At 48.9% G+C, this 13,260-nt stretch overlaps 1 non-coding gene and 1 pseudogene across 1 annotated transcript; both read left to right on the top strand.

Annotated features, from left to right (window-relative positions):
• Nucleotides 1-468: 468 nt before the first annotated feature.
• On the top strand, nucleotides 469-622 carry LOC122801953 (annotated as a pseudogene).
• A 381-nt stretch (nucleotides 623-1,003) lies between these two features.
• LOC122802521 lies at nucleotides 1,004-4,734 on the top strand. The gene has a single exon (XR_006364949.1). It is a non-coding gene; the product is annotated as a 28S ribosomal RNA (ribosomal RNA).
• The last annotated feature ends 8,526 nt before the right edge of the window (nucleotides 4,735-13,260 follow it).

Genomic DNA, 13,260 nt, shown 5'->3' with positions numbered 1-13,260 from the left:
GTTGAGATTCTCCACCGGGGAATGAGGTGTGGGTCAGGGTGGCTTTCTGCTGCTCTGAGGGGACAGCTGCATAGGGGGTACCTGGGCAGCAGCACAGTCCACTGCATGCCCTGGAGGTGACAGACTCCCCACAGAGAATGGGGAGAGAATGATGTCCCAGCAGGGGACACTATGACCACCCATCCCACCATGTGGGGTCACCCCCAGGGGTGTACACCTGTGTCCTCTCCCCTCGATGGTGGTGACAGGTACTCAAGGAGGATGCCTCATTCCCTGCGGGGCATCAGTCTGAAGACCCGGAAGGTCAGCCATGAGCCAGTCACCACTGGACTCCCTGGTGTCCTGTGGCTCAGGGCTAGTAACCCCAGTCCAGCTGCCCATGATGACACCTATGAAACCTCTCCTGCTAATCTCTCGGTGTGATGCCTTGTCATTAGCTGTGCTGATGGCAATGGAGTGAGACAAGTAAACTCTGAGTGGTGGATCACTTAGCTTGTGTGTCAATGAAGAATGCAGCTAGCTGTGACAGCTAATGTGAATTGCAGGACACATTAATCACCGACACATTGAATGCACTTTATGGCCCTGGGTTACTCCCAGTGCTATGCCTGTCTTATGGCTGTCGTGCCTTCTCTCCCCCCTGGGGGTGACCTACCCCCAGCAGGGGCACAGCTGGGGCATCAAGGGAACCCGTCTCAGGCCGCCATCCCCTCAGGGTGATATGTGGCTGGAGAAGAGGAGTCACTGCTTTCCTGAGTCAGCAAGCCTGTCCATGTGCATCTGGCCTGCCCCGGAAGTTGTCGGTGGTACCGACACTAGGCTGCCCTCCCGGAGGCACAACCTGACGTCTGCCTACCCAGTTCCTACTCACTGGGGTAGCATCAGCCCTCCTCCACTGCCTGGAGTAAGGTGGTGGTGGAGTGGGTTCAGGTCAGGGCAGGGGAGGTACGTCCATCTCTCCCCATGACCTTTGCTGCCACCCCCCATGACCATGCTTGCAATGCGACCTCAGATCAGACGTGGTGATTTGTCGTATTTAAGCATATTACTAAGTGCAGGGAAAGAAATTAATCATGATTCTTTCAGCAATGGTGAGTGAAGAGCCCAGCGCCAAATCCCTCCCAGGTGATGGGAGTAGGAAAATGTGGTGTATGGAAGACTGTCTTCCCAGTGCTGCCCAGGGAATCCAAGTCCTTGTGATTGAGGCTCAGCCCATGGATGGTGTGAGGCTGGCAGCAGCCCCTGGGATGTTGGGATCAGGTCTTCTCAGAGTTGGGTTGTTTGCAAATGCAGTCCAAAGTGGGAGGTAATCTCCATCTAAGACTAAACACTGGCAAAAGACCGATAGTGGACAAGTACCATAAGGGAAAGTTGAAAAGAACTTTGAAAAGAGAGTTCAATAGGGCATGAAACTGTTCAGAGATAAACAGGTGGGGTCCACACAGTCCACCTAGGAGGATTCAACTCAATGGCCACATCAGCCAACTGGGTGAGGTGGATTTCCTCCGGGGTGGTGGGAGACCAGCCCCAGGCATGACAGCTGCCATCAGGTGCACTTACTCTGTGGCAGTGTGCAGCGACTGGCTCTGGGTCAGCTGTGAAGACCGTGCAGAAGGTGGCTCTCTTCCCTAGAGGGGAGTGTTACAGCCCATGGCATCAGCTCTTGCCTTGTCCTGGAGTCATGGGAGATGACTGTCACTGCACCCACCCCCACCCTTGCGGCAGGGAGGCCCCCAGCTCCAGGCTGGACTGTCGATTGGGCAAGACTGTCCTCTGTCCAACCAAACTGCATCTCATCACTGGGGCATCGGGCTCACCTTGGGTGCCCGGGATCCACAGCAATGTCAGTGACTCACCCATCCTGTCTTGAAACATGGACCAAGGAGTCTGACAGGTGTGCGAGTCTGAGTGTGGGCAGCAGACCCCAAGGCACAATGAAAGTGAGGGCCGGCACACGCTGACCAAGGTAGGATCCCCCAACCTATGCAGAGGGCTCACTGCCAGCCCTTCTCACCCATCCCAATGGGGAGATGGAGTGTGAACATACCTGGTTCAACCTGAAAGATAGTGAACTATGCCTGCGCAGGTTGAAGCCAAAGGAAACTCTGACTGCAACCCATAGCGGTCCTGACTTGAAAATCAGTCATCTGACCTGGGTATAGGGGTGAAAGACAAATCAAATCATCTAGTAGCTGGTTTCCTCTGATGTTTCCCTCAGGATAGCTGGCACTCAGAGGACATGGTTTTACCTGGTAACATGAATGATTGAGGTCTTGGGGACAAAATTATCTCAACCTATTCTCACACTTTAAATGGGTAAGAAGCCCAACTCACTGGCTTGGAGCTGGGCATGGAATGTGAGCTCTTAGTGAGCCACTTATGGTAAGTAAAACTGGCACTGAGGGATGAACTGAACACTGGGTTAAGGCTCCCAATGCAGATGCTCATCAGACCCAAGAAAAGGTGTTGGTTGATTTAGACAGCAGGGTGGTGTCCATGGAAGTCAGAATATACTAGTGAGTGTGTAACAACTCACCTGTCAAATCAACTAGCCCTGAAAATGGATGGCAGTGGTGTGTCAGGCCCATACCTGTCCATCACCAGTGCTGGGAGCCAAGGGAGGCTATACTGTGATGAGTAGGAGGGCTGCAGCAGTGGCACTGAAGCCCTGGACTAGGGCCCAGGTGTAGCCGCTGTGGATGCAGCTCTTGGTGGTAGTAGCAAATATTCAAATGAGAGCTTTGAAGGATGAAGTAGAAAAGGGTTCCATGTAAACAGCTGTTGAACATGGGTCAGTCGGTCCTGAGAGATAGGTAAGTGCTTTTCTGAAGGGATGGGCGATGGTCTCCATTGCCCTCAGATGATCAAAAGGGAGTAGGGTTCACATCTTCGAATCTGGAGCAGTGGAAATGGGCACCTCACAGTGTGCAGTGAGGTGATGCAAAGGATCCCGGAGAAGCTGGTGGGGGCTACTGGGAGAGTTCTCTTTTCTTTGTAATGGGCAGGGTGGCCTGGAATGGGTTCACCCAGAGAGAGGGGGCCATGCCATGGAAAGTGTCGTGATTCCAGTGGCATCAGGTGAGCTCTTGCCAGCCCTTGAAAATCCAGGGAGAGGGTGTAAGTCTCGCACCGGGCTGTACCCATATCTGCAGCAGATCTCCAAGGTGAACGGCCTCTGGCATGTTAGAATGATGTAGGTAAGGAAAGTCAGCAAGCCAGATCCATAAATTCAGGATAAGGATTGACTCTAAGGACTGGCTTGATCAGGCTTGGGTGTGAAGCTGGGCTGGGTGTGCACCATGGCTGGATGAGTCATAGCCCCCTTGCTGCATCCTTTCCTCCCAGGGGGGCCAGGGGGATGGTGGAGCTAACTCTTTATGTGCTCCAGGCCCTTCCTGTGGATTGCCCCAGTTGTGGTGGGTGCCATCCTGACTGGCATCTCACATCATCCGGCAGCTAGCAGCTGACTTAGAATTAGTGTGGAAGGAATCTGACTGTTTAATTAAAATAAAGCATCACAAAGACCCAAGATGGGTGTTGATGTGATGTGATTTCTGCCCAGTGCTCTGGATGTCAAAGTGAAGAAATTCAATGAAACGTGGGTAAACGGCAGGAGTAAGTATGACTCCCTTAAGGCAGCCAAATGCCTTGTCATCTAATTAGTGACACACATCAATGAATGAATGAGATTTCCACTGTCAATACCTACTATCTAGTGAAATCACAGCCAAGGGTATGGGGTTGGCAGAATCAGCAGAAAAAGACGACCTTGTTCAGCTTGACTCTAGTCTGGCACTGTGAAGAGACATGAAATGTATAGAATGAGTGGGAGGCCTCATCTGCTGGTGAAATACCACTACTCATAGTTTTTCACTTACCTAGGTCTCTTGCTTCTGGCTCCAAGCTCCTGGGCATCCGGGTGCGACCCACTCTAAGGATAGTGTCAGATGGGGAGTTTGACTAGGGAGGTACACCTCAAAGAGTAATGCAGGTGTCCTGAGGTGAGCTCAGGGAGGACAGAAACCTCCTGTGGAGCAGAAGGGCAAAAGCTCGCTTGATCTTGATTTTCATTATGACTACAGACTGTGAAAGCAGGTCCTCACAATCCTTCTGGCACGTTGGGTTTTAAGCAAGCGGTGTCGGAAAGCTTACCACAGGGATAACTAGCTTTTGGCAGCAAGCGTTCATCGTGACATCGCTTTTTGATCCTTCAATGTTGGCTCTTCCTATCATTGTGAAGTAGAATTCACCAAGTGTTGGATTGCTCACCCACTAATAGGCAATGTTAGCTGGGTTTAGACTGTTGTGAGACAGGTTAGTTTTACCCTACTGATAATGTGTAGTAATCCTGCTCAGTAAAGGAGGAACTGCAGGTTCAAACATTTGGTGTATGCACTTGGATGAGGAGCCAAAGGTGTGAAGCTACCATCTGTGGGATTATGACTGAATGCCTCTAAATCAGAATCCCACCCAAACATAATAATACCTCAGCACTGTGGATCTTGAGTTGACCAGGGATAGTCTACCACAAGGTCACTGAGGAGCCCCACGTGTCACTGGGTCTAAGTGCAGACAGAAGGAGGCTGCCTCACTCTAGCATTGCACTATATATTTGTGGGGAACTGGGTGCTAACTCATTCGTAGATGATCTGATTCTGAGTCAGGGTTTCATACCTAGCAGAGCAGCAAAAATCTGCAATCTACTAAAAGTCAGCCTTTGAGCCAAGCTTTTGTTGCAGGCAGGGGGACAGGTTCTGCACCCTCACAGGGAGGGAGGGATCTGGCCATGTCCAGCCTGCCCTGCAACCCTCTTCTCTTCCCTTCCATCTAGACTGCCAGTGGGACTTTGCTCAGCAGTGGAGGTGGGGTACTTCTGGGGGAGGGAGGGATCATGGTCCGGGTGCTCACCGGTGGCAAGGGCTCCCATGCAGGTGTAGGTCCCCTGGTTGCCCCTTCACATCTCCTCTCTGATACTTCCATCCAAATAGCCAAAATGCATGCAGTTTCCAGGAGAGGGCTGAGGGCCATCCAGGGAAGACAGATCTGGGTGTCTCATCCAGCAGGCCCCCAGCAAAGGGGAGATGGGGCTGCCATGGCACCTTGCAACCATGGCCGGCTGGGGAGCCCGCCATCAGCATGGGCAGGCTGAGAGCCACCTCGGGAAGCCAGATCTGCAATCCCATCCCCCAAGTCCCCAGGGAAGTGGGGATAGGGCCGCCATGGTGTCTCACACCCAGGGCCGGCCAGGGAAGTCAGGTTGGCCTCCCACTGTTCACCTGGCACTGGGGGAATGCCAATCTGTGAACACCACCACCCTGGAGGCAAGGCGCCACAAGACAAAAGGCTCAAGGCTCAGCAAAAGGTGTGGAGATGCAGGGACCCAGGACCATCTCTCCTTTGAGTTTGAAATCTCTAGGTACAGGTCAAAGGGGAGAACTGGTGTCACAGAAGTCTGGACTGTCTTAGGCCTCACAGCCAAGAAGATTTCCACGAAGCTGGGAAGGATCAGAGGGAAATTCTCCTGAAAGGCTTCAAGGAAACATGTGATCTGACACAATTTGGCAGCCTCCAAGAGACATGTAAGCTGGGAAAGGAACTCTCATGGCTGTGTAGAAGTAGAAGCCCAGAGGGAGTCTGTCCCAATGGAAGTCTGGAAGGGAGAGAAATGTGTAAAGTGGATGGGCTGGGAGAGCTCCTGCCCGGGTGAGGGAGTCCGGACCATGCTCCCCTCCAGGATGGAAGTCCAGAAGGGAGAGAATGGTGGAAAGCAGCCAGGCTGGGAAAGGTCCTACCCACGTGCAGGGGTCTGGACCATGTCCCCTTTCAGGATGGAAGTCCACAAGTGACAGAGTGGTGGAAAGCGTCTGGACCAGGAGTGCTTCTGCCTAAGTGAGAGGGTCTGGACTATGCCCCCATCTGGGACAGAAGTCCATAAGAGAGAAAGAGCAGTGATAATTGGCTGAGTGGGGAGGACTCCTTCTCAGGTGGAGGGCATCCAACCTCACCCCACACTCAAGGGCATTCCCAAAAAAATCACAAGGTCCCCCACAGAACTCTTGATCAGAAAAAAAAGGGGGACTCAGAAGCCCTTATGAGAACGGATCTGCCAGGAGAGTTCTGCAAGGCTGGGCAAGGATCAGATGGACGCTCCCCTGAGAGGCTACAAGGGCACATGTGATCCAGCACTATTAGGCAGCCTGCAGGAGACTTGCAGGAGATGTGGACTACAATGCTCTGGATTGGAAAGGAGAGGGACTTGGAAGTCCTCATGAGAGCAGATCAGCCCCTTGGTGGCCTGGGGAGCTATGGGAAGCTAGGCAGGATTGGATCAAAGCTCTTGTGAGAGGCTATGAGGGAATGCATGATCCAGCAGATTAGCCAGCCTGCAAGAGACATGGAGGCAGCAGGGTCCCCCGAGATAAGGCAGGGACCACGGCTGGGGAAGGAGGTCTGTTGGCTAGTTTGAAGGGGAGGTCTGATGAGGATGTCCTGGACTGAAATTCATAAGGGGCCACTGGGCGCAAGGCGGTGTGGCCTTGATTGCTCCTGCCTGGGGTGATGAGGGGGTCAGGCAGAGCCCCTAAGTCAGAAACCTGTAAGGGAGTGCTGGCTGGATGGCAGTGGGCCTAGAGAACTCCTGCACAGGCAAAGGCATCTGACCTTGCCCCATACCTGAGGGTGTTCCCGAAAATCCCAAAGTCCCCAGAGGTGCTCTAGATTGAAAAGGAGGTGACTCGGAAGTCCTCATGAGACCGGATCTGCCCCTCTGCGGGCGAGGGGAGTTACGCAAGGCAGGGTTGGATCAAACCAAAGCTCCCCTTAGAGGCTCCAAGGGCACACATGATCCAACATGATTAGGCAGCCTGCAGTAGATGTGGAGCTGGTAGTGGGGTCCTCCGAGGTGAGGCAGGGACCATGGATGTGGAAGAAGGTCTCTCAGATGGGTTGAAAGGGGGGCCCAGAGTGATCAGCCCGGATGGAAGTCTGTAAGGGAACACTAGATTAATGGCAGCAGGGTCTGGAGAGGTCCTGCTCGGGTGAGGGGGGGGGGGTCAGGCAGAGCCCCTAAATTAGAAATCTGTAAGGTAGTGCCAGCTGGATGGTAGTGGGGCCTAGAGAACTCATGCCCAGGCAAAAGCATACAACATTGCCCTGTACCTGAGGGCATTCCCAAAAAATCGCAAAGTCCCCAGAGGTGCTCTGGATTGCAAAGGAGGGGGACAAGGAAGTGCTCATGAGAGCAGATCTGCTCCTCTGTGGCTGAGGGGCATTACATGATGCAGGGCTGGATCAGACCAAAGCTCCCTTTAGAGACTACAAGGGCACGCATGATCCAGCATAATTAGGCAGCCTGCAGGAGACATGGAGGCAGCGGGGTCCTCTGAGGTGGAGACCATAGTCGTGGAAGGAGGTATCTCGAATGGGTTGAAGGGGGGAGCCCGGAGGGATCAGCCCTGATGGAAGTCCATAAGGGAGTGCTGGATGAACAGCAGGGAGGCTTGGAGAGCTCCTGCCAGAGTAAGGGGGTTCATGCAGAGCCCCCCATGATGGATATCTGTAAAGGAGCACTGGGCAGACAGAGGCAGACCCTGGATGGCTCCTGTTTGGGTAAAGGCATCCAACCTTACCTCATACATGAGGGCATTCCTGAAAAATCACTAAGTCCCCAGAGGTGCTGTGGATCGGGAAGCAGTGGTAGTCAGAAGTCCAATGGATAGCAGATCTGCCCCTTGGCAGCTGAAGGGAGTTCTGCAAAGACAGGTGGGATCAGACTGAAACTCCACTGAGAGGCTCCGAGGGCACACATGATCCAGCATGAGTAGGAGCCTGCAAGATACATGGAGGCAGCGGAGTCCACAGAGGTGAGCCAGGGACTGTGGGCAGGGAAGGCGGTCTTTAGGCTGGGTTGAAGGGGAGGCCAAGAGTGGTCGGCCTGGATGGAAATCCACAAGGGAGCACTGGATGGACAATGATGGGGCCTACAGAGCTCATGCCTGGGTGAGCGGGAGTCAGGCAGAGCCCCTCATGATGGAAGTGTGTAAGGGAGCATCAGCTTGACAGTGGCAGGCCTGGAGAGTTCCTGCTCAGGTGAGGGGGGTCAGGCAGAGCCCCCAATGATGGAAGTCCATAAGGGAGTGCCAGGCAGACAGAGGCGAATCCTTGGGAGCTCTTGCCAGGATGAGGGGATCGGGCAGAGCCCCCCCATGATGGAAGTCTGTAAGGGAATACCAGCCAGATAGCGGTGGGGCCTGGAGAGCTCCTGCCAGGGTGGGGGCATCAGGCAGTGCTTCCCATGATGCAATTCTTATGGGAGTGCCAGGCAGACAGTGGTAAGACCTGCAGAGCTCTTGCCAGGGTGAGGGGGTTCAGACATTGCCAACACACGATGGAAGTCCATAAAGGTGTGCCAGGTGGACGGCAGTGGGGCCTGGAGGGCTCCTGCTCAAGGCATGCAACCTCATCCTGCACCTGAGGGCATTCACAAAAAATCGCAAAGTCTCCAGAGGTGGTCTGGATCAGAAAACAGGGGGACTTGGAAGTCCTCATGAGAGCAGATCTGCCCCTTGGTGGCCAAGGGGAGTTCCATGAGGCTGACCAGGATTGGAGAGGAAGCTCCCCTGAGAGGCTATGAAGGCAAGTGTGATCCAGCACAATTAGGCAGACTGCAGGAGACATGGAGGAGGTGGGGTCCTCCAAGGCGAGGTGGGAACTGCGGCCTGGGAAGTAGTTCTCTAGGCCAGGTCAAAGGTGAGGCCCCGAGGGGTCGGCCCAAATGGAAGTCAACAAGGGAGTACCAGGTGGATGGTGGCAGGGCCTAAAGTGCTCCTGCCAGGGTTAGGGAGGTCAGGCAGAGCCCCCAGTGATGGAAGTCCATAAGGGTCACTGGGCGGATGGCAGCGGGAACTGGAGAGTTTGTGCCAAGGTGAGGGGCATCAGGTAGCACCCCCCCCCCATGACAGAGGTCTGTAAGGGAGCACTGGGTGGACAGAGGCAGGGCCTGGAAGGCCGCTTCTCGGGCAAAGGCATCCGACCTTGCCTCGTAACCAAGGGTGTTCCTGAAAAATCGCAAAGTCCCCAGAGGTGCTCTGCATCAGAAAGCAGGAAGACTCAGAAGTCCTCATGAGAGTAGATCTGCCCCTCGGCAGCTGAGGGGATTCTGAAGAGAGAGCAGTGACATCTGCTATGGAAGGCAAGCATTTGTCATAGACTGAATCACAAACACATTTAATTCTTATGGAAAGCATGGACCTTAACATTTCAAGTGATACTCGGTATATTCTTATTCTGGCATAAGGCTAAATCAGGTAATCTATGTCTTACTATAAACATGACCTTAATAATTTTTCAAATGATACTCTGCATGCCCTTTTTCTGCTACTCAGTCAGCGTAATTCTGGTTTATAAATTCATGCAAAGGGATAGTTACTAGCAATATGCATAAAATACCTAAAATGTATCTAGTATTGAATATGTTGATGATTCTGCCCATAGAAATGCCATACTAACACCTCTGCTTATCTCAAAATTCAAGCACAAATTGCCTTCATTAAGCTTGAATATTGTCTCATGAAACCACAACTGATATTGGGTGCCAAATAAAGTATGCCTTTCACTCCTCAGCATGTTCAGAATTATGGCTAGTATAATCATAACCTCAAACATTAACTAAGCCAAGCTACTGGGAGGGGGAGTAATCATAAACCACCACCTTAAGTCAGACTAGGTCATCAACAGTGCAGTCCACTCATCAAACCTAATAAAAATTTGGTATGCTATATAAAATCAAACCATGTCTAACCCAAGAAATACAACTGTGATCTGTTCATTCTTTTTTATTCTCTATTCTGCTAAACACATCTCCTGCTTCAATATTTGCAAAACTCTACTCAATAAACTAGAAAGGTATTACAATAAAATTGCAACATTTGCTATAAAACTCCCAGTAGATCATGTCACTGTAGCCTACGTCAGCAAATACAATATCTGGAACTCAGTCATGCTTTGAAATTTACTCATCTCAAAACTGTACACAATGTTCTGTTTAAACCTACCAAATGTGCAGTTACTAATTTAAATGTTGCAAACATATACCTAAAATAGAACTCAGATATAAGTCATTAACTTTTATTATACAATGCCTACTCTAAAACGTGCACGCTGATTGGCCAGCCCAACCAGCGTGCCCGTTGTAAATCCCTCAATATACTAACGGAAAAAGGTCCGGTCGCCCGGACTTTTTCCGTTAGTATAAAACACTGTCTCGCTATGTTAAAAGAGTTTAACATAGCGACACAGATTTAAAGAAGGCAACGGAGATCTCCGTTGCTTTTTTTAAAGCTGTCTCGCTATGTTAAACTCCTTTAACATAGCGACACAGTAAAAGCAACGGAGATCTTGTGATCTCCGTTGCTTTAAACCTGTCTCGCTATCTTAAATGAATTTAACATAGCGAGACAGCTTTAAAATAAGCAACGGAGATCTCCGTTGCTTATTTTAAAGCTGTCTCGCTATGTTAAACCCATTTAACATAGCGAGATAGTAAAAGCAACGGAGATCTTGCGTTCTCCGTTGCTTTTGCCCACAGCTCTGATGTACTGCGTAGGCATGCGCAGTACATCAGAACTGCCGCGGAACACCAGACAGCTGCGGAAGGGCAGCAAAGAGGCATTATACAATGCCATTATGTAAGAAAAGTAATTATTTCTTTTCTTAAATAATGTCATTGTATAATAGCAATAACCCACTTCTGGGTGTAGGTAATGCTGGATTTACCCACGGTTGTCTTTGTTTGGTCCCTCGGGCTTCGCCCTCGGGACCAAACCACGCCAACTGTGGGTAAATCCAGCATTACCCACACCCAGGCGTGGGTTATTGCTATAATAACTACCATTGTGATTCTCTCTGTTCATCCATGTAGTTAAACTTTGGGACTCCACCCATTCAGAACTTTAGAATGGAACACAACTCAGATGTCCTCCAGTGAAACTAAAATACGTGGACAGTATTTGGATGCATTAAATGATGACCTAAGTTTAAAATGCCCTCCTGCAATTCATTCATTTACATTTTTATTTCTTCACAATCTACAAATATTAGTTCTGTCTACATCTGTCTTGAACCCTCTGCTTCCTACTACTACATTCCTTCCTGTCCTCATGCTTCCTCTGCTCTCCTCATCCTCACCCACAGTCACATCCCTCTATTCCATTCTTTTTCCATCCACATCACTTAAAGCAATTCTCATTTTCTCTGCCTACATTTACTCTTCTCTGACTCTTCTCTCCTTGTCATAATATAGTGTCATATATACATATATATATATATATATATATATATATATATATATATATATATATATATTGGATATATGTATGTATCTTTTAACTTGTATAATATCTGTAATTTTGAATTATTATACTAGTTTCATACTGATTGTTTGCATTGAATATATGAAGCATTTCTTCCTGGGATTCTGCTGAAAAGAGGCAAATGACCAGCCATACTACTAACAAACAGAAATAATTAGCTAAAGAATGAACAAATAAAACTAAATAGAGCCCTGACTATAACCCCGATGACGCAAATTTGAATTGCAGATCGGGCACTGAAATAACTATGCTGAGGAGAGTGGGAATTGAGTGGCTTATGTTGGCTCACCTATCCTGATTGCCACCTTTTAAGCAGATGTGCAGCAACAAGGTCCATAACTGTGATATAATGGGCTTGGTGTCCCAGGCCAGTGGTGATAACCTTTAGAATGCTTATGGGAGCACATATGCATATATGGGATGGAGTAGGAGGCTTCTTTGATGATGCAAACATTCATGTCAGCCACCAAGGGATGGGAATAGGGCTACAAAAGCACCTTCATAAGCTATACTTACTATGAGGTCGGACTGCTAATGAGCAGGGTCACTGTGCAGTTTTGTACCCAGATGCACTGAGATGTCATCATAGGGCCCAAATCTGGAGTCATAGCCAGACTAACCTGCACATTGAAATAAGGGTCTCCCCTCCCAAAGCTAGCCAACAGCTATGGAAACATGGTCAGAGACACAAACCACTGTAATAACTGCCTGAATGATGGCCTCTCCAAATGGCTAATATGCTCATGCTGAGTATCCTTCTCAGTACAAGGGAGAATAAATTAGCTTATGTCTGGCTGAGGAAGGCACGATTGTCCGCAAGTGGGAGGGGAAAATGATGTAGAAAAAAATGCTGAAATTCACATTATTTTAACTCAAAATGAAACTTGACATTTTATGGTATCTCATGTCTCAGTTGCATTTCTGTATGATAATTTTATGGTTCAGCTGTGATTTACTGTCTTTTAAATGAGTTGCTAATTCAAATATAAATGAATAGAAAATGTTATAAATATTTTACTATTCCATTACAATATTTATATTTATTTTGGTACTGTAGTTAGAAGGCTGTATCATATCTCATAGTTGTCTTGATTTGTTTTTCATTATGTAAACTTGATAAGCATTCATTCATTAATCCTCTGATTACCATCTTAATCCAGTTCAAGGTTTGCAGTAATGCTAAAGTGTGCCTCGGCACTCAGGGGGAATAAAGAAGTAAAACTAATTCCGGATGGGATAGTGATCCATTGCAGGACACACATCCACACAGACATACCTTTGGCAAAAAAATGGAATATCAGCAATTCATCAATAACATTTTTGAGGGAAGTGAGGGGAATCTGAAGCACCTAGTGAAAACTAACACAGACACAGGAGGGACATACAGAAGGCACCCCATCTAAGAAACAAACCGAAGAATTTTGTAATGTGAGGCAGCAATGCTAACCATTGTACCTCTATGTCATCCACTTTACTAACTAGATATGTTTATAAAGCAGTTTTTGACCTTTACGGGACATACTGTATGCCTAAATGAAAGGGATTTACAAAATAACACATCTTCAGTAAATTTAACAAATGTAAAATGTATTTTTTAACTGGTAGAAAGACTAAAACACGTTGTTATATAATGATCTAAGTCTACATTCTTCAACAGGAGGAAGAGCAAACAAGCATGAGCATGAATTTATACCATCCCAATGTTCAGCAGCAAAACACACATCCTTCATAAAGTAGTAGACGTTTGTAAAAGGACATCAAAAGAAACACGTTCTATTAAAGTAACCAATTATTTCAGTAACCACTGTTGAATCACCACAAACCAAGTTGGAAGCACGCTCAGTAGTAAAAACTCTGTTTAATGAAAATGTGCATAAACGCATAACACACA

Source organism: Protopterus annectens, chromosome 1.part0, assembly GCF_019279795.1.
Source record: "Protopterus annectens isolate FY-2018-M chromosome 1.part0, PAN1.0, whole genome shotgun sequence".
Lineage (NCBI taxonomy): Eukaryota > Metazoa > Chordata > Ceratodontiformes > Protopteridae > Protopterus > Protopterus annectens.
The sequence above is the reverse complement of the archived record's forward strand: the minus strand, read 5'-3'. Positions and strand labels throughout refer to the sequence as shown.